Genomic DNA, 22,975 nt, shown 5'->3' with positions numbered 1-22,975 from the left:
TTTATGCTCTGGGAAGCCGGCTGGAAAGTGACCATCAACCGCAGAGGATCCACTTAAATCTGCATGTCTCCTTGCATGATCAAGCGAACTGGATATTGGTATAGTCTCTACAACCAATTAAAGGCTTTAGTGGACAACTGATTCCATCAAGAAAGTGGAATCCAAAGACAGACTCCAAAAGGAAAAAGTTATGTGAAACAATCTCTAACCCACTGACCCAGTGGGTCCAACTCCCTAAGCTACTTCTGGAGAACCAAGATGGTGCCCAAAAGGCTTCAAACGTCTCAGCCTCTGCACAAACGTGGTGTAGAAGAGTCTCAGCCCAACTTATAACAGCAAAGAAAAAAGCTTAACCATTCTTTACGACTATTTATAAATAATCCAAACTTAAACACACTGAGTGAGACCCTTCCGAAGCTAAGATTATTATCTAAAAAAAGTCTTGTGGGAATTAGCCAAATCCGAGGTTGATCTATACGGGTGCAAAACCCACAGCCACTAGGCGAAATAATGCCAGAGAGTTTTGGCGATTGGTGAATCTAGCTACAGGCCCCAGGATATCTCCTTCAACTTTGAACATTTCAGAAGCCTCCTAGTCTGATGATTTACAGGAAATATATGGCGGTGCACATTAAGCCCAAAAAATAGTGTCCTCAAACCTGGAGGGGGGGGGGGTCGCTTCACTAAATGCAGTCTTGATAGGAGAAGTGGAGAAAATATTCACTAAGAGTCGCTGTTGAGGTGTCCCTGGTCCTAACAGCTGCCCACAGGTGATATTTAAACAAAATCCCCAATTTTGGGGCAAACTTCTGGTCACCCACTACAACCAGGTCCTTATTAACCAGAAAATCCCAGATAGTTGGCGTGGGTCTATTCTGGCATCAATCTTTAAAGCAGGACAAACTAATCTACCTTCCAATTACAGGTTAATTGCTTTATTGGATGGAGAGGCAAAATACTTTACAAAATGTCTTCTTGCCGAATTGCTTGACTGCGCCGACACAAGTTCATTGGTGCCAATGAATCAGATGGGGTTTATTAAGGGAATTGGCACAACCACTAACACCTTGATGCTGGCCTTATTAATCGAACAGTCAAGGTGCTGCTCTTTAAATCTGTCTCTATGTTATGTAGACTTTCATTTAGCCTTTGATGCGGTACAGCAAACATCTTGTTGTTCAAGCTACTAAGCTGGGGAATTCCTTTTTTACCCTTAAGAGCTATCCAATTACTGTACACAGATACCTGGACATGGGCAAGGCTGAGAAAATGTATGGAGGTTTTAAAAAAATCCCAACAAGAAACGGCCTAAAGCAAGGCTGTTTATTGGCTCTGCTTTTATTTAACTTGTATCTTGCGGAGAGAGCATGTGCTTTAAATACGGTCAACTCTCACTCACCCACAGTGGCTGTCTTTATTTCTTCACATATGTTGTACGCCGACGAAGTCGTCCTGATTAGTTATACAAAGGTCGGTCTCTAGCACTTAATCAATACAACCGCTCAGTATGCCATGGAATCTGGGTTAACAGTTCATATTACTAAAACAATGCTAGTTACGAGGAGAAGATCCTTAACACCAACATTCTACATAGATTTGTCAGCCTTGGAAACTGTGACAGAATATAAGTATTTGGAGGTGATTTTTGACTCCAGAGGTGCATTTATGAAGTGTAGTGCAATACAAAGAAAAATAACAATGCTTTTTATTCACAATGGAACTCTTTAAAAGACCTGCCCCTCCAGCCACTCCTGCAAGTAATGGCTGCTAAACAGGTCTACGGAGTTGAGGCTTTGAGAGGAAAAGCAGCCAAAACAATTGATAATACAATTGCAGAGACATATCGACGACTGTTCAATCTTCTTCGCCAGGCCTCTCCTGACCAAATTCATTTGGAGTTCGGCCTTAGGAGGTAGAGCATAAGCAGTTTGGGTGCTTACTTGAAATTTTGCTACACACTAAGAAATTACCCAAGACCTACCTTAAACTCTATTGTGTGGGAAGCCATAAGTGATCCAAGAAACACCCCAGCATATAATTATCTAGGCCTGGCCTTAGCCATCTACAAGGCTGAGGAGTTCTGGGCTTTAACCCTCTTTCAACCTGCATTCAATAGTCATAAATTCATCTGGGAAAAAGATCTCATCCCTATTGGACAAATTTATGCTGTCTAAAAGATCTCATGCATTGATGGTAATAGGTACAAACGGTCTCCTCAAATTTAAATTTTTTTTGTATGACCTAAAGTCCAAGCTCACGCTGCTGCGTCTTTGAATTGGTGATTTGTAAATGCGTTTTAATTTGCCTGTTTGGAGGAGATAGACTGTAGAGACTTCCTATCAGCTTTGTAACTATCCTAAGGAAAATATTGGTCATATTGCCCAACACTAATGGTGGAACGGAAAGGGCTGTTGAGGCGGTTCTTTATTAGAAACACCAAACGTACGGGTCAGCAAGCAGTTATAGCCAGTCTCCATGGGGATGATGCAATGTCCTGTGGGAAATTCCATACGTTTGTGTATCACAGAGTTAAAACTAGCAAATTTTGAGCCATAATGGAAATTTTCCTGTGGTATTTGTACTGTGCTGGAGATGCAACTTGATCAGTCATCTACTTTGGGTCAAATTATGGAGAACTAAAGTTAAACAACAAAACATTATTCTCCTATATCGAATGTTATAACAGAAGCTATGACTATTCATGCAGTTTTACTTTTCACATTATAGTGGTTTTTCTAAGCGGAATCGAATTCTAAGACAAATATTTCTTATTTTGCACTACCCATCTATTTTCATTGTAAAGGGGTGCTTCTGGCAGGAACAGTGTAATGGCCTTCAAAACTGTTCTTTTTTAAAGGATCTGTATTTGAGACCAAACGAAGCATTAATTTTATTGTTCATTCTTTTAAAGTTGAACGTTCAAAGCACGACTGTTCATGTTAAGCTAGAATATTTATATTCTTTAGTTTGGTAGCCAACAGAATAGTTTAAGTATCAAATTTAGGATATGCACCTATCACTTTTTCGAGTATTTTGCACTAATTGGACACTTACGGTATTACAGATTCACAACTAGACGACACCACTAAAAATAGTATCTGCGTATATATCATAAATGAATTACATTGTGCATTCCCAAAGCACTTTTATTTTAAATACTCTTGATTGGGTAAATCTAGTATGTTTATATTTCATACTTGGTGGTTTTAAGATCTAGAATGTTATTACATGATTCATGACTTAGGTTATATCTTTCCTTTCTTACTTGGGTTGGGTGTTAAGCGAGTCGAAAAACTGGTATTACAATTGAATGATGACAGTATTTTTATGGTAATATTGTACGTTTAAATTAACTGAACAATAAAGTATTACCTTACCTTAAGGGCAGAACAACTTTGGTGCATGCAGAAGTGGGCTCGCCAGATAATACAGTTCCAGATCTGAAAATGCAGGCCACCATTATTCCAGTCAAGTTTACTGTGTCTGGCTTAACTTTGGTGGACTTCAAGATGCAGTTAAAAGGGAACAATCCACAATTCAGCAGTCCATTCCCCGATAATTTCTAACTGAACAAATAACAAATGAAGTACATCATTGTGAATATATAAAAGACCACCCTCCTGCTTAGGCTATGTAATAGTTATGTTATATGGTTTTGTTTTTTAATAGACAGCTTGCAATTTAAAAGATTAAGTATGGCAAAAATGTAACTGTAAACAAATAATTGCTATGACATGGTTGGAAAAAAACAGACCTCTGTGAAATGCTCAATTGTCACGTACATTCATAAGTAACATTCAAAACGTTATAAAGAGCAATACACATGGTAATTTGAACATCTGGTGGTCTATAATTGGAGAGAAACTGAAAGGACTAATTTTGCTGAATAAAAAAAGTTTTGCCTTTTTAGGTCGAGCCTGTCCCATTCCGCAGGAATGGATAGGATCGAATTCATGTCGGCAAAATCCTCTTCAAACTAAGGGCTTTCAGCCCGGCGTTTTCTTGCAGTTCACGTGAACATGCACGAGCATTCACCAGGGCTTCTCCTCCCCTTGCAGCACTCCTCCCACACCAGCAACTCCCCCCTCCCACACCAGCACCTCCCCTCTCTCTCCCCGCAAACACAGCCTTGCCGTAGCAGCAGTCCTCCCACACCAGCACCTCCCCCCTCCCACACCAGCACCTCCCCTCTCTCTCCCCGCAAACACAGCCTTTCCTTTCATTTCTCCTCCCCCTCCCCAGCCCGTAGCAGTTGCCGTAGCAGCGCTCCTCCCACACCTCCCCCCCATCAGAATGACTAATACATCTCGCTCACGACGGCTAGGTTTAGAGAGCCAGTCACGGCCCATTCACGCATCACTCTTCTTTTCCTTCCATCTAACTGAAACCAAACAAAGGCTCCGCAGAACATGACTTGTGAACATGGCAGCGGGGTTACCTCATCCGACAGGAATCCACTTTGCTGCACTTCCAATAAACACGGCTACTTTCCCTTGCCCAGACTTCTATTCTCTAACAAGAGCTAACACATGTCTGCTGTGGGGCCGGTTATCTCATGTTTTTTCCATTGTCACACACGCTTGCCACTCACACACGCAACACCACTCACACACGCAACGCCACTCACACACGCAACACCACTCACACACGCAACGCCACTCACACACAAAACATGTAAAGCTCAGACAGAAGTTCTACTTGTTTCTTCTCTCTCACACACACACACACACACATGCACAGATATAGCACAGGCAGCATCAGTGCAAGCATTCCTTGCATAACCGGTGCAGCACAGGCAGCAGCAGGGTGCGCGCGCGCACACACACACACACACTCCCCCCACCCCAACACCATCCCCTGCATAGAGAACAGTTACAACACAGGCAGCAGCTGTGCAAGCTTCCCTCACGTCGAATATTCCAGCACTGCTGGTTTCTCTCACACACCAGGATACAGCACAAACCGTAGCAGACAAGCTTCCATTAGTCTCAGTACAGGAAGAGCCTCCTTCATATTAATATTTATAATCATTATTAATGCAATTATTTTTAAATAGCGTTAACAAACACTACCAAAACAAAATCTCTTGGCGCTATTAAGTCAACAAGGACTACAAGTAGAAAGGGCGTGTTTTATGCACCGCTTGCAGGTTGTCAAAACACATAAATTAAAGGCATTGTCATTTAGAATGCCAGTAGCTCTCAAAATCTCGCAAATACGAGACCTATTGCATTGCAAATGCTTGTTAATGTATGATATAATGCGGCAAAGAGGATGGCCCTGTATTTGTGATGAAGATTGATCTTCGCATATGCTGCGCAAGAGAGGACTCTACAACAACTTCCTGCATGGAGTTTTAATCTATGGAATGAAGTACTAATACAGTTGCTGGTGAACTATTTCACTAACCTCAAGCCTGTCTGTTACCATACTAAGATACTATCTTAACTTGGGGTGGGGTCCCAGGCATTGTTTTGGTAACTATCAGGTGGCTAAGGTAGAGCAAGTAGTATGATTGTGTTTTGTGTGAGGTCAGTATCCATTATGTCAACTTGAACTGATTGCCCTGCGGGAGACCATGGAAGGAATCAAATTCATATAGTCAAGGAGTAACAGTGTCATATGTAGGAATATGGGTTCTGTGGTCAAGCAGTGGTGTGGGGCATAACAGTTGACAAAGTATTATCAGACACAGGTGGGTGTTCGCTTAAACACTACCACGCCTTAGAAAACGTCCAGATTTACTATTGGATACCTTTTTATAGTGCATAAGATTCTCCTGAAGGGATACTGTGTACCAAAGAGGAGCCCAAAATGACTAAAGAAACTGGACCGTAGACAAGAAAGATGTGTAAAAAGTATTTGGACAGAAAATATCCATCTGACTCAAAGCCTTCTAGGAGGTCACCTATAAAAAGTCACAGACAACTTAAATGATGTTTTGAGGTGTCCGTTGACAGACATTTTCTTGGTTATAAAAAAAAGATGCAAATCTTAAACTTTCACTTCTGCACTTTACCAACCACAAAGTAGAAGTATACACGGGTAAGGGTGATTGATACATCAAGGTAGAGCAAAGGTAAGACTTTAACACTTAATATTTGTAATAATGCAATTAAAATAAACATATCAGAGTCCTCACCCCCCCCCCATTGTGCAGTTAGAAAATATTTACATTTGAATCTGATTACTTGTCTAACACGACTTCAATGCCCCACTGGCTCCTTTTCTGCAAGCTGGCTCTTTTCCTGCAAACTGGCTCCCTCCCAGCTTACATTGCCTCAACCTCGCCTCTTCTGTTAACTCTAAATCTGTCTCTCTGTCTGTCAAATTCTCATACACGTCTCTCCAATCTGTGCTGTCCTCTACCACTCTATTGTCTGTTCAAACACATTTCATTAGCATTTCTTCAGCAAGTAGCCACAAGTTAGATCTGTGCACCACCCATAGAAAGAGGAGCCTTTCTTTTGTATGGTAATAAGCCTCTTTGAAATGTGCTGGGATAAAGCAGTCATTTGGGTCACATTTTCCCTTTATTTTGCTGTGTGTAATCCCAATACCCAATGTTTAATCGTGGAGGGTCTGCTGTAGACTTTTTCTTACTCTGTTCCAGTAACCCCACACCCTTCTACACTGCCAATATGTGGAACTACCATAGCTCAACACCCAGGCAATATTGTTTAGGATCAAGGGCAACAAGTTTTCATATGTATTTTGTCCTTGGGAAAAGTAGTCCCAATCCCCTACAGCACAACCCCTTTAACTGCCAGTTTAGAATACCACATTATGGATCAGAGGAGGGCATTGTCTGCAGTTAAGGTAACATTTGATCCAAGTGTTAATGCTGTTCAAACTTGTACTTATGGTTCATTCATGCAAAGCATTTATTATTAGAGTGAGCACTCTAAGTAAATGTAAGCCCGACTGCACTACTGACAGTGGCTCCAGTATAAAAATGTGTACACATTTTCAAACTTTAGCAATATTGGGGCTATGTATAATGCTCTCAGAATGCTCTGATTAGACGCATATATTTGTAGAAGCTTGAAAGCAAGATTGATGATTCTTTGCTTTCAAAATAAAATGTTCACAAACAAAATGCAAATAGGGAAAAAAAAACATTTTGCGAAACTATAAACTATAAACTATAAAATTTTACATACCATTTCTTTGCAGCATCATTTAGTAAAATGTGTTGATGTATGCTGGTACTGCCGAAACATATTCATAATAGAAAATAAGTGTAACCAGTTTCAATTACATTTTGGGAATATAAAAATAAATAAGCATTTGCAAAGCCGGTAGGTCTGAAATTGGTAGTCAGCCTTTTGGTTTTGTCACTGTATGTCTTATTTGGACATTGTTTTTGTAAAACCTTATCGGTGTGGGAGCTGCCAGGCCCACACCGTTATAAACAAAACATTAGCAAAAGCAAAAATTGTTTTTGATCTCAAAAAGCACACATTGCCACAGTAGTTTCTGGCACTGAACAAAACTACTTTCTGTGCTTATGAAAGAGCAGAATTGTCACCCAAAGTGAAGCCAGCCGATAGACAGAAATCGAGAGACCGTCCGAATTTTAATAATCACAAAAGGTCATATTTAACGCCAGACCTAATTAGGGGCCCAATTATTAAAGAAAGTCTCAAAAGTACACCCATGGTACATGTCCTTGCATTAAGGGCAGATTTATGGCTTTCGTGAATTCACATGAATTTACATTAGTAGGCCAAGAAATAGTACTCCTAGAAAATATTTGTGGACTACATTTTAGCATGAGCAAAAAGTGCATGTGCAAGTTCACTTTCCCTCCAACCACTTTTTTGCCCAACCTTTTGTCTGCCAGAATCTGGGGTAAATTCCCAACCTTTCTCAGTAAGGGAGATTGGAGAAGCGTTGGTGAAAACCCTTAAAAACATGCAAGTTAGTAGATTTGTACAGACTCGTAATGGCATTCCAATCCTGGAAGTATTTATTACCACGGACTTCGCCCCAGTATGTAGATCTGCGGAAATGTGGCAACATAAGGGAATTGGTAGTATTCAAAGCCTACTATGGTATGAGCCCTGGTATAATCAACAAGCATTTACAATGCAATAGGTCTTGCAGCATTAAAGTTTGAGTTACGCTTTGCATTAATTTATTTTTTTTTTATTTGCAATTATGCAAGATTAAATATTAGGGCCATGCTCAAAGCGTGGGGTTAAGAGGAGGGTTAGGTTTTTCACGTTATTTCTAAGAAACAATGTTGATTGATAAAACTGGAGTATTTTCGTGGGTATGACCGAATACAAGCTGTCAAAGAAATGTTTCAACCCCACCTTTCACGGAATCGTCAGTTTCAGATTGTGTTCAATGCAAACATTTTACTAGCACTGTAGTCATACATGCACCGAGAAGAAACAGATCTAACAATTCACAGTCCTTAAAACACAAAAAATAAATGTGTGGACAATGGCGCGCTTTGTAATGGGACGCTAATCACAACCCCGCCAAACCGAACGAGGAACCTAATGGCTAGCCAAACAGGGCTGTGGAAATGTTCACCAAGGTACTAGTACCGTGGTCCTTTTTTAATACACAGCAATTCCAGAATCTACAATGCACGCAAGTTTGTCCAGATTACTGATGTTTCACAGGTTTAGTATAGTCGCTGGCAGCACGCATCTCAGTGAGCGAAAAATGTCAGCATTTTCGCAGCATATTTTTAGACGATACTAGTATGCCCACGACCGCCTGCATTCTCTTGTGAGCTAGATTCCGAACCAATCTGCCCCTCATCATAGACACCATTGAGCATGGTTTTGCACATGGTTTGTCTGCACATAGTAGTCTTCGTGTGCTGTTATTGATAAGGGAGAATAAATACCCTTCCGGCTTGTTCCGGTCATCCCTCACCCCCTGTCGGGTTCATATATGCCCTGTCCAGGACTGTTTAAAGAAGCAGAGTTAACTGGCTGAACGTCCGTACTTGTTGTCTGACGACTGTTAGTCCTCTGCCTCCCTTTAGCCAAAGGCAGGGAAACACTTGAAATTGGGGCGTTTGACGGCGGCAGTTTAATGGACAAATCACTGAAAACCCTCTTTATTACTGTTGGCCATTGAACACCCGAAGTGAATGGGGCACAATTGCGAGCGTTAGTGTAAACTAGTGCGAGTCGGGACCACAACGCTGCTCCATGTCTTCAATGCTTCCTCCCTGGAATCGAAGGGTGTTCATATTACCAAACATACGGTTATCGAACTCCTTTTGATTGTGGTTCCGCAGATGAATATTAGTTAGGGAGAAGTAGTCGTAACATTGTCAAAAGGCGCGGCGGGTGTTCTGAAACGTTCTTGGGTCCACTTGTTGTGCACCCATGCCTCAGCCCTACAACAGCTTCACAATACAACTAGATTGCGCAACTCGCCAGCACGCTGCGTTGTTTGGGTTTGGAAAGCATCACCCCCGCCTTCCTAGCACTGAAGATCAAAGTACTGGGCTCGATTGGAGAAAACATCGGAGCCGAGAATATTAATCAAAATCACGTCTTCAGCTGTTTCTTGAAATTTAGAGATGGTAGCCACAGGTAGAGAGCATAGGGTCTTTAAATTACGAGCAGCCAAGAAGGGAAATGAGCGGCCGCCGTGGTTGTGTAGTGGTTGCGGGGGACCGAGGCAAATGAGGCCGGGTGAATAGGACCTGGAGGCTTGGTAAGGGATGTTGTTTCAGTGCTGGGAAAACGTTTTACTCGTGGAATCCTTTAATTAGGGGTTAAAGATGTGACTACAAAAGAGGGTAAAGTGTGTGGTGTGTGTCTGTGTGTGCATGTATGTGCACTTGTGTGTGTCTCTGTGTGTGTGTGTGCCTGTGTGTGTCTCTCCGTGCTCTGGCTCATAAGGATTTTCTTTTCTGTGCTATTTCGTCTCACTTTTGTCCTCGATAGGATACCTTGGTTAACAGCCTGCGTTCACAAGGTAAATTTGCCACATTTATCTTTCACCTCATTATAAGACCGAATATTTCATATGGAAAGGTTGTACCTGAGCGCAGAGCTGCATTTAACAAACCCCCAGTAAATCACTGCAGAGCTCTTCAGCAAGCTCCACGCTGTTCATTTTAAAAGCAATAAAGCGACGACAGGTTGGCCCTGTGTGTAATAAATAAATGCAAACAAGAAATATCTTGCGTGACTTCAGACTCAATGACCCATTACATTTTAACACTGTGTACCCATGTACTTACTTTTATCACGGTGACGGGCCTTATTTTATCCAGTTGTCCGTTTGAGCCCAGAGCTTTTGCTGTCCAGTCACATAATGGAAACAAGACGTGCGCACGCAGACAAAAACGAAACCTGTCGTGGGGCGGGACTTCCATCTTGTGAAGCCCGCGCCCACGGAGTGCCTGGCCAGAGGAGCAGCGGTGACGCTGGGCTCCCATGCCCGAGGGAGAGTCCCGCGGAGGCTGCAGATGTCCGGAGTGGCGGTAAGTGGGCCTTAGTTGTAGGGGGCGTGGGGGGGTCTTGGTGCGCGTGTGTGTGTGTGTGTGTGTGAGTGCGTGTGTGTGTGTATGTATGTGTGCGACGGCAGGGGGTGTCTCTGTATGTGTGCGTGCATGTGCGCTCATGTGTGTGTCTCTGTGTGTGCGCATGCGTAAACAGGGGGTGTTGTGCCTGTGTATGTTTGCGCTTCCCAGGAGGCCTGCTCCGATCGCCTTTTGGAAGATGCGCGTGGACAGCTCTTGTCTCCTGGAAAGCGGAGTCGCTCACAATAGGTCTCTGGCGAGACCGCGCTTTGCGCGGTTAATGCCACGAGACCTCAAAAGGCTATATCAGGACTCTTATATAATGAGATTGCTGCCATAATGCATTGCCACATTACATGGCACAAAAGGGACAAGTGGATTTTGTTACTGGACAAGTAGATTTATGAAGCAATCTAGCCCATGAAGAAGTCGATATTATATTAAATTCCACATCCCTGATGTAGTCTGTTTTCGCCTCAGAACATCTAACACAGGTACACACACTGTTCAGGTAGATTTTATTCAATATAGCCAAAGTAGCATATTCTATGTAAAATTTCAAATATATTGAAAGTGAGCATTACTTGACACCACTTCAGTCTATACTAGTACCTTGCACCACTTCACATCGATCATACGTTCGCCAAGGTGTACCTCACATCGCCCTCCAATTCTCCATGTGTTTCCTTAGAGAGCAGAGTAATTTCAGGGTAGCTGAAAGTGTGCCTAAAATGTGGGACTCTACAGTATTTGGCAAAGACCCTCTTGGCAACTACCAGCTCAAGGTTACACACAGGGATGTGCAATTCCTATAGCCCGACGCCCAGGACATATTGTTTGGGGTCAAGGGCAACAAGTTTTCATGTGTATTTTGTCCTTGGGACAAATAGGCCTAACCCCCTGCAGCACAAACACTTTGGCTGCCAGTTTGCAGTACCACATTATGGATTATGGAAGAGCACCGTCTGCAGTTAAGGTAATATTTTTGTCCATATGTTAATGCTGTTCAAACATTGGAAGCCTTTATTATTAGGGTGAGCACTCCAAGTAAATGTAAGTTCTGGCTTCACTACTGACAGTGGTTCCAGTATTAAAATGTGTACACACGTTTTTAAAGTTTAGCAATATGAGGCTATGTATAATGCTCCCAGCATGCGCTCTGATTTGATGCAAATATTTGCAGAAGCTTGAAAGCAAGATTGATGATTCTTTGTTTTCAAAATAAAATGTTCATAAAAAAATTAAATCAGAAAAAAAACATTTTGCTAAACTACTGTAACATTTCAGGTACCATTTCTTTGCAGCATCATTTAGTAACATGTGTTGATGCATGCTAGTATTTACCAAAAATATTCAGAATGGAAGATTAGTGTCACCAGTTTCAATAAGATTATAGGAAACAAATAAACAAGCATTGGGAAAGCCAGTGGGTCTGAAATTGGTGGTGAGCTTTTTACTTTTGTTAATGTGAGACTTGTTTTGGCCTGGTTTTTGTATAACCTTATTGGTGTGGGAGCTGCCGGGCCCTCACCATTATAACAAACACTGGCAAAAGCAAAAATTGTTTTTGGTCTCAAAAAGCACACACTGCCACAGTAGTTATTGGCACTGAACAAAACTACTTTGAGTGCCGGTGTGCTCCTTGTGAAAGAGCAAAAAACACAGTTGATGGACAGAATGTAGAACAATGTCATACATTCACCCCAGTACAAGGATCTGGGCCTAAATCCATCGGTTTTTTGCACTCCACGCCACCCTGGGTTAGACACTGGCTATATGCAAATCAGCTCTGACCCTGTGTCTCATGGGAACAGTCCAGTCCGAACTACCAAGCCATGTCTTTCCCAGACCGGAATCAAGCATCCAAGGACCGGTTTCTGGCTATCAGCCTTCATCAGCCTGGATAGCTTGAACTGTGTTTTTTGCAATTTTCACCCCGAGTGTGCTGGGTATGCTCAGACGTGAGTCCCAGGCTCTCCACACCACTGGAGTCAAGCTATCCAGGCTGATGAAGGCTGATAGCCAGAAACCGGTCCTTGGATGCTTGATTCCGGTCTGGGAAAGACATGGCTTGGTAGTTCGGACTGGACTGTTCCCATGAGGCACAGGGTCAGAGCTGATTTGCATATAGCCAGTGCCTAACCCAGGGTGGTGTGGAGTGCAAAAAAACAATGGATTTAGGCCCAGATCCTTGTACTGGGGTGAATGTATGACATTGTTCTACATTCTGTCCATCAACTGTGTTTTTTGCAATTTTCACCCCTTGTGCAAGAGCAGCATGCTGTCACTCACAGTGAAGCCAGCCGATACAGAGAGACAGAATTTTTATAAACACAAAAGGTCATGGTCAACATCAGACCAAATTAGGGGACCGATTATTAAAGAAAGTCTCAAAAGTACACCCATGGTATATGTCCTTTCATTAAGTGTAGCAATACGACTTATGTGAATTCCCAACAATTTACAGAAGTTGGACAAGAAATTGTACTCCTAGAAAATATTTGTGAACTGCATTTTAGCATGAGCAAATATGCATGTGTAGATTTGCTCATGCGAAAATCTGAGTGTTTGCAAGTTCACTTTCCCTCCAACCACCTTTTCCCCCCTACTCTGGAAGAAGGTTTGCGTCTGCCATTGTCAGGAGTAAATTTCAAACATATTGATTAGAGAAGAGTTGTTGAAAACGCTTAAAACATGCAAGTTGGTGGGTTTGCACAGACTCAAATGGGCATTCTAACTCTGGAACTATTACTTATAGCTACCTTCAGCATGTAGATCTGCGGAAATATGGCAACATAATGCGATTGCAAGTATTCAAACAGTACTATGGTATGAGCCCTGGCATAATCAGAGAGGCTATATCAGAGCTCTTATATAATGAGATTGCTGCCATAATTTGTTGCCACACTACATGGCACCAAAGTGACAAGTGGATTTTGTTACAGGACAAATAGATTTATGGAGCTACCTGCCCTATGGACTAGTAGATATTTTATTAAATTCCACACCCCTGATAATATAATTGTTAACGCCTCGTAAATTCTATGTTAGCATTCTAATTGGTTTCAGCATGCTGTTTAGCCGTTTCTAAACAGACAGCAGTAGGAGAGTAGGCATAGGCATCCTAGGCATGCTCTTTAATCTTTAACTGCAGTGGGGCATAACAACTCTCACGGGTCGCCAAAATCGATCTTGAACTGCAAGAAATACCAGGCAATACAGTTCAATACATAAATGGCATCCTCCCTTGGTATAGGTCATAAAAGCTTTAAAAACCTTGTGGACACTTATCCGTACATTCAATAAACCCAAACTCCAACCCCAGTCTAACAAAACAAATAAAAAATAAAAAATAGTAGAACCCGGCCTCCAGCAATGACAGAAAGTTATTCCATACTGCAAAAAGCTCTCCAAGTGCCAACAAAGCGTCCAGCATATCCTTGGAGTGCCCAATCATGTCAGCAGCAATGTCACTAGGGGCAGAAGAGAAACCGTAGCCCCTCTCCAGTTTTCCCCCTCTAAGGTGAGGTGATGCCACCCTGCACTTTTAATAGTATTGACATTATTAGCAGGGATCTTCAGCATTGTGTACCTTGTATGTACAGATTATCTCGATAACTCCATCACAAATTAAATGGTCCTCAGTTAAAGTACCGTTGTTCAGCACATCCACCTTGCACACCGAAAAATACAAAGCTGCATCATCTGTCTCGTTTCTCACAAATGGCTAGATGTGGCTTACCAGGATATTCTCTTGTATTCGCTTGGCTGAGTCATCCCTCAGGGCCCAGTGGGGTATCTCTCAGCCCTTTAGCCAGTCCCATGTTGTCTCAGGTAAGGGGAAGAAGTTTTACTTTCAATCTTTAACATACCTCAATTTGGTAGAATATATTAGCATGTATTTGAGGACTACGTCCCTTGGTATACTCTGCCACTAAAGATTTCTTTTGTCACTGTACAATCGATGTACAGTCACAGAATATTTTGATTGCAAGCGCCTCATGCTGAATTGTGTTACTGTCATGCTTGGACTGCACTATCACATCAGTCTTGTATGTTTAGGAAACGGGAAATAATGGCACAGGTTGGTGCTTCACCGCTAGTCATTAGGGCCAGTACTCTATGGGTCCTTTCGATTAAGGACAATTTTGAAAGCCCCATCGGCTATAGGGTACCCAGGCTCTAGTCGTCCAAGTAGAACGCAGCTGACTGGCCCTCTGCTTTTTGGGGGGGGGTGGGGGGGGGGCTAAGAAACGCTTTTTGTTTGGTCTTCATCTCCCTTATGCCAATAGGGTTTGAATAACCTACTGGAGTCTGATACCAGACAGCATATCAACCAGTTTGGCAACAAGGGGGTTGGGTTCAATGATGCTTTAGCGACTTTGGTCTCTCCACAACCTAATGTCACCGCAAACCAAGTTAATTTCCAGGGTGGCCAAATCTACATTCTGCTCAAGAGCAGCTCTTGAATCCTTAATAGCGGATAGCAGGTCAGCTGTGGTCACATCTCTGCTTGTGCTCATGCTCGCCACTGACAAGTTTGTTTTGATTATACTCATCAGACGCAATGAGCAATTAATTATTTGGTTAGCCTGAGGTGCCCTGACCTGCCTGTTTTTCAACATCATGGACGTTTTAGTATTGAAATGTTCACTGCAGGATGATAATCTGTGTGGAACACAGAACATCGCAGGTCACAGCACCATGAAGCAACAGACAGCAACTCGGACCACCTTAGTCTCCAATTCAAGCTCACTATAAAATTGGGCACCACTCACCTCTCAGTGTAGTACCCACAACCAAGAGTATTCAGGTTCATATTTTAACCCGATGTGGCAATCTAATAATGGTGCAATATTTTGGCCTTTTGATTTGTGACAATTCTTTATTGGGTTACCGCAGTCAAACTATCCCCAAGGGGAAATTCCGGATTAGTTGTAGCCTGCTCATCAGCTGTTGGTGCGTCTATGTCCAGCCCACATTACTCCATCATCTGCCTGTCTGTGGTGCCGCAAGGTTTCTCTGTATTCACAGCTTTCTAAAAGATAGTCTCGTCATTCCAGAGTATACAAATAGGGTTAGCACACCTCGCTGCTCAGTCTTCAGCTACATCCTCACCAGGCTCATGGTTCCTACCTGGAGGGTAGCGCCACACAGCCTTCGGTACGGCACCACCATACATGGTACCTCTGCCGTCGTTGACAGAGGACCATGGAGGTCACTGGACCCTTCAAGGACAGGGTCCCTCGCCACATGGGCCATCCATTGTGCTCAGAAATGACTGGTGCAATACTGGTACGTCGCTGAGGCTTTAAGGGAGGCGTCACTTCACCATCTCCCCCTGCTCCTCCAAGGGTCTGCCGGACTTCACAAAGCCCCACCCCTCATGCGGTATCACCCTGTATGAGCAGCTGTGTCGATTTTTGAATATGAGATTGATGGAGCTGTATTTAAGGACGGGGCAGAGGAGCTCGCAGAAAACCCTAGTGAGAAACCACCTTTACGATAGTTAAGAGACTTAATGTAAGACTGTGAGTGAAAGAATAAGTATGAAACCACAGGATTATTTATGTTTTTATCGTGGAAAAAAAAATTGTGTCCACAGCGAGAGCCTTTACCACTAATCTTACAAACTGAGTCAACTCTTACTATGGAACACAGTGAATACCTGTAAAGTTTAATTTGTGTATGTTTACACTGCCATCCACCAGGTAATAAGATAGCACTTGAACATACCGATTTTCACAGAAGGCACTTACTACTAGGGACACAAATTCTAGGAACAGCCCAACTTAATGGTCCATTGTACTGACTTTAGTCATGCAGTGTAACAATATCCCAAAAGAGAAGATTAGAAACACTTGTTTTGAAATTAAGGTGGGCAATTTAACACTCGAGTGCATATACACTGCAGACAAGAGGAGTTCCTACTGCCAATTATGTCCCCTCGCTGCAGGAAGGGAGTGGCTGAACTTTTTTAAATGAGTGCAAACACATGCTATTGCAGATTTCTATTTTATACAAAATGCAACTCATAAGCCCCTTGTTACAGATGTCAAAGGTGAACAGAGCTATAGCCAACATGAGAATGATTTGCAAGCAGAAAGAAAGAAATGATTCTTTATTTTATGTCGGGGTACACAATACACAATCAGGGCTCAGGTACCCGTTCAGTGTCCTGCCATACACCTCGACAACCAGCTGGACCCCAGCACCACATCCCTCCTGGACACCCTCCACGACATTGGACTCCGCCAGATCGTGACCGAACACACGCACTCAGCAGTACACCCTCGACCCCCTCTTCACAACAGGAAACTCCATCACCTTCAGTCACACCACCGAACTACCATGTACTGACCATTGATGCGTCCACTTCACCTTCAGAACACCCACCATCCACAGACACCAGCACCTATTCCCACGAAGAAACTGGACCAGAATCACTGACTACCAGCTAACCTCACTCAGCAACTCCACCCCAACCATCGCGGAAAACTACGACGCCAACACCGCAGCCCGAACCCTGCACAGATGGATCTCCGATAGCGCCAACACCATAGCCCCTCTCAGGAAAACAACAACACCCACGCCAAGAAAGCTAGATGGTTCACCACCGAACTTTGAGAGTCCAGGCGCACTTGCCGCTGCCTCGAGAAGGCCTGGAGGAACACAAAATCCACAGAAGCCCACAACAACTTCAGAGCCATCATCAACGCCCACCACGAACTCATCAGAAAAACGAGGAAAAAAGCAATGGAAGACAGAATCTCCACTCATGCACACAACAGCAAAGAACTCTTCAACTTCATCAAGGAGTTCGCCCAACCCACCAGCGAGCCCACCGACATCCCTCCCTAACAAGACCTCTGCGACAAACTCAGCACCTTTTTTCCACCACAAAATCAAGACCATCTACGACAACTTAGACGAAGACAACCAACACACTGAACCCTCACCAACCACCCCCGACACCCGGAAGCCAGCGATCGACAACTGGACAGCCCTCACCACCGAAGACACACTGAAGAGAATGGAGTCAATCCACTCCGGGCCCCTACGGACCCCTGCCCCCACCACATTTTCGACAGAGCCACCGACACCATTGCACTCATGCTCTGCCACACCATCAACCGCTCCCTGGCAACCGCCTTGCTCCCTGACGACTAGCAACATGCCGATATCAACCCCTCCCCTGAAGAAACCCTCAGTGGACCCCACCGACCTCAAAAACTACAGACCCATCTCCCTGCTCCCGTTCCCAGCGAAAGTCATAGAGAAAGCCATCAACAGCCAACTCGCCACATTCATCGAAGAGCAGAACATCCTCGACTTGTCCCAATCCGGCTTCAGAAAAAAAAACAGTACGGACACCGCCCTCCTCGCCACAACAGACACCCGTACCTTACTGGACAAAAGAGAAACAGCAGCCCTCATCCTCCTCGACCTCTCAGCGGTGTTCAACACAGTCTCTCACCGCACCCTAATACGCAGACTCCAAGATGCAGGGATCCAAGACAAGGCCCTCGACTGGATCCGCTCCTTTCTCTCTGTCAGAACACAGCGGGTCAGACTCCCCTCGTTCCCATCGGACCCAACACCTACCACCTGCGGAGTCCCCCAAAGGTCCTCCCTCAGCCCTACGCTCTTCAACGTCTACATGGCTCCGCTCGCCCCCATCGTCAGAACCTAGGGACTCAACATTGTCACATGCAGACGACACCCAACTCATCCTCTCCACATCCAACGAACCCAACAAAGCCAGACACAACTTTCGAGAAGGCATGGAAGCCGTCGCCAAATGGATGAAAAACAGCTGCCTACAACTAAACACCAACAAAACAGAAGTACTCATCATGGGCCCAAACCCAGACGCCTGGAACGACACCTGGTGCCCCCCCCCCATTGACCATGCACGCAACCTGGAAATCATCCTGGACTCAGAGCTCAAAATGGACCGCCAGATCAACTCTGTCTCGTCCCCCTGCTCCCACACCCTCCGCCTCCTACGTAAGACCTACAAATGGTTTCCCCTCGAACACAGAAAGACCGTCACTCACGCCCTGGTCACCAGCAGGCTCGACTACGGCAACACACTATTTAGGAATAAATAAAAACCTCACCCGCAAGCTACAGAACATCCAAAACGCCACCGCATGACTGGTCCTCAACCTGCCAAGACACTGCCACATCTCCCAGCACCTGTGCACACTCCACTGGCTCCCCATCGAAGCTAGAGTCACCTTCAAGATGCTAACCCACGCTCACAAGGCCCTCCATGACAACGGACCAGCATACCTGAACAGCCAACTCAAATTTCACACACCCCAAAGGACCCTACAATCAGCTCAGCTCTCCTACGCTGTGGTCCCCTGCACCAGAAAGACCAGATCGGGAGGCCGCTCCTTCTCCTTCCGCGCGTCCAGAGCCTGGAACAACCTTCTGCTCCACCTCACACAGATAACATCGCTCCCCATCTTCGCAAGAAACCTCAAAACCTGGCTCTTCGACAGACCCCCTTTTTGATGGACTGGAACCTGCGCACCCTCCCCCAGCACCATGAGACCCTTACGGTGAGTAGTTGCGCTTAACAAACACCTGATTTGACTAGATTTGATATAGGTTATGTGCTGGATTGGCCAGAATTTAATACATCACCAGGACAACACCAACAAAAGTCTACTTTGTGAATACAAATAGACTGCAGTAACTGAATATTTCACAGACAAGCAATCATGCATGCCTAAATTGTAAGTTCCAGTAAAGGCTGCTGTGGTAGTAGCCCCTACCCTAGGCAAAATGTTTGCCATGGCTAAAAATTATTGACCATTCCACTAAGTGTGACAAATCTGAATAAAAAGTGTTTCTGAAGGATCCTGCAGTACAGTGCAAAAGTTTTACACAACAATGGGTTAACTCGAAATACCACTGGACCCGGGTAAAGTACAGTAAAAAAATGGTCACAGTAGAGGTAACTTTTGCGTGATACAACGTCACCATCATAAATCAAATAAATGCAATTTATTCTCTGATCATCATATGATTATAGAGGACAGCAAGATTGTACATTTGGTAAAAACGGTGCTCGAAGAAGGGGGATAGAGTGCTCTGGAAGGAATGTGTGCTTGTGAAGATTGTAGGAAAGGTTATGTGCAATATATACATCAAGATTAGCTGAAACCTATCCAGCGTAGTGAAGGCAAATTAATACAAAATAAACATAGCATTATGTAGACACAGATAATTAATCTCGGTCGTCTGTGCTTGAAATAATGAAGGACCGTCAATGTTTCGAACCCTATGTGCAGCAAAGGTAATGGAGTCCTTAGTCTGGGGTCTTCATTAGTACAAGAGAAGGGTGAGAGCACTCCAAGGTGTGAGATTTGATCATGAATAATCTTCGGAAGTGAACGGGCGTCGAAGCCTCGAAATCCACAGGGGTCGGTGGGTCTGAATGCCCACAATCCCGAACAAGGTCACTAACTTCCTTACAAGTAATTTGATGTGATTGGGTCTTGTTTTCCAAATTAATGTGAATAAATATGCTCTTGCCGTCTGACTGTTGAAAATGACAATGGACAGGCAAATAGAAAATGCACAACAATACTGTAATAATTGCATTTAGTGCAATACAAATATAAAAAATATAAAATGTGCATGCAATGTATGTATGACATGAGGCTGTGCTTACACAACTCCTCTAGTTACGTCTTCCTAATCGGCTCTAAATCGGAGATTAACTTGTATGAAAGTCGGAGGTAATGAAGATGCTTGTCTGTACAGTTAGAAATGCTGAGCACAGTCCTAGCCACTACTCTTTGATCGAAATCCCTTTAAATGACTGAGACGTTGCCAATGTGCAGTTAATAATACTGTATTTCAGCGTGTTTAATATGCGGTTTATTGTTTAACATCCACTCAACTGCTGTAATTATAAGACACACTACACTGTGTTCTGTGTGTGTGCACCTAGTTAATACCCGTACATTCTACTGCAGATCCTTGCATGGTAATGTATCATGCGGATTTCTTTCCCTAGCACAGGTTTGTAAAATCTCAAAGATGATTAAATAAACATTCTGGCGAAAATACACATAGCATATATATATATATAAACAAAGAGCTTGCTGTTTACAAGTGTTTCCCACCATTGTTGCTGAACCTTTCAGGGAAGTTCCAAATGTTCCCTGCCATGTTATGTTTTAACTATATTGAATTAACAGATCAATCGATTAACTATGGCAAACATTAATGAACAATTAAACATAATGTAAAACATATCAAAGCACAAGTGCATTACTACAACTAACAGGCAGACTTTAGACAAAAGCAAACTACGATAATTACCCACAACATAGAATTACAATGATGAGGCAGTGACGCATGAACAATTATTTCACAGCGATCACATACTTATACTGAAGAATCTTCTTGCTCATCTCAGCAGGCATCTTGAGTTTAACTCTAGAGACGAGTAACAAATTCACTGACTTCACAACCACTTCTTGGTACCCTACACAATAAAACGCCAATACAAAACATATTATGAGCACTTGCCAGCATAATCTAATGGATAACAAATACTATTTATGACGTGTTTATATCGGTGTGTCCACTATAGCGAGAGGGACCTTGTATATATGTGCGTCTTGTGTTTTACTTGTGTAATATGCATAGTCATTAGAAATAAGGGCTAATACTCCATTTGGAGACATAGAATGTGAGAAAATGTTACCCCACAAATGACAGTGTGGGTCTGAATTATTTATAACATATTCTCCGGCACAATGATAAGTTGTTGCATGGTCTTATTAGGGCCAGTGCTCAAATGGTTGCAAACAGCCTCAAGGCATGACTGCCTACTTAAAATATGTTTTCTCATGGTCTTTTCTTCGCATAAACTGTCGAAAGAGGTGACTTTTACTCCATGATTGAAGGCTAAGTACAAACCTCTATTTGCACGTCTTAGCGTGCATGCATTTACTGCTTCTGGTCCTGATAAAAGCCATACTGACCCATAGAGGCACCAAGTTAGATGGCTGAAACATGTTGACCACATTGAGGATAACAGATCAATTTAAGCCTCATAAAGATCCAAGACTGTTTTTACAGTTTGACCAGGACCGCCAGTATTAAAATCACTACATGTGGTAGGAGTTCCTGAACAAATTTTAAATCACATATCACCATCACACACATTGTCATAATCACAAAGAAAACCAGCTCCGCTGTAATCAGGAATCGTAGCACATCCTGGAAGCATGCGGCAACCAACATGGGAACCCAATGATGAAGCATGTCATCAACTAGGTTGGTGAGCAAGGGTTCTTAAAAAACACCATGTGGGTTCTAAGGCACACTTAATCTTCTAATCTTTAGTTGAGTAGGTAGTGAATTTGTTCTTGTTTATTAGATTACTGTTTCTATCTGCTCCATTACTGGCGCACATTTGATTTCACATGACATCTTAGCCACTGGTGTCTGGATTAACATCATTTATAGTTTCAGTGACACAAATATTATAACAATAGTGCATGGGTAAATCCATGTATTGGTGTGTTATTCTTATGCAAAACATACTCTCTCTTGTGCCCTAGTGATAGGCACTACACAAAGCATTTCTGTTTGATGCTGTGGGTTAGTAACAGGAAATGGAGGCACACTCTCCTCTAAACTTTACATGGCTATAACAGCCTGAGCAAGAAACAGAATAACCAGAAAGATTATTGTAAGAAAGCCTCTTTGTCAGAAGTAATGGAATCCAATATTGGCGTTTCTAATCTGACGGGCATGTAGATGGGTAAGAGATGCCATCTAAAACTTTCCAAATGTACGATAGCAGTCAAAGAAACACTGTCCACAACGCAGTCACAAGATGTCAAGCATTCTATTTGTGAAATGAACTATGTATATGTTACTGAGCTTTCTTAGAGATTATACTGATTAAGCTTCCACTGAATAGTTCCCACGAGGGATAACTGATCCACAAGTACACATAACATGTACATTGATAGAGAGAAACATTGTGGCTCTTCACAGTTTTTTTCAGTCACTATTGGTTAAAATTCAAAGGATTTTCTGTATCACAGAGTGGCTTGGGACTACAAAAGCTGGAGATTAAGTCATATAGCTCTCCAAGTACTAGGCCACACACTGGGTTTTTCTGAAAGATGTCTTCTTACCTAGCTCCACAGACCAGGGTCATTTCTGAAACCACAGTGGTTGCATTTTGTACTTATAAAAGTGATGCAGAAATCTATAATCATTTAAATCATAAGTTTGAATATTCTCTCCCTTGTTGGAACTGCAAGCATCTTTAGTATGTCTGACATTCCATCAAACCTTCTGCTGAGTTTGCGTCTATCCAGATTTAGTACATCAATATTTCTATTTTTTAAAACAGACACACATGCCTGCAAATGAGCAAGATAGTTCCTAAAACATTCAGGACTAGGGCCCTTTCCATTC

The 22,975-nt window shown here is 43.1% G+C and overlaps 1 protein-coding gene across 4 annotated transcripts in view; it reads right to left on the bottom strand.

Moving 5' to 3' along the window:
- The window catches only part of TMEM60 (transmembrane protein 60), a 124,458-nt gene that overhangs the window by 99,591 nt on the left and 1,892 nt on the right, over nt 1-22,975 (bottom strand). Inside the window, exon 2 of one of the 4 annotated variants that reach the window (XM_078679227.1) lies at nt 20,921-21,020. The exons of 2 other annotated variants lie outside the window; for them this stretch is intronic. The gene's annotated coding sequence lies outside the window, so the exon portion shown is untranslated. Of the gene's footprint in view, nt 1-3,377; nt 3,441-20,920; nt 21,021-22,975 lie in introns of all 4 variants that reach the window. One more of the 4 variants, XM_078679223.1, reaches the window with a different exon arrangement.

This window comes from Lissotriton helveticus, chromosome 1_1 (genome assembly GCF_964261635.1).
Source record: "Lissotriton helveticus chromosome 1_1, aLisHel1.1, whole genome shotgun sequence".
NCBI lineage: Eukaryota > Metazoa > Chordata > Amphibia > Caudata > Salamandridae > Lissotriton > Lissotriton helveticus.
The sequence above is the reverse complement of the archived record's forward strand: the minus strand, read 5'-3'. Positions and strand labels throughout refer to the sequence as shown.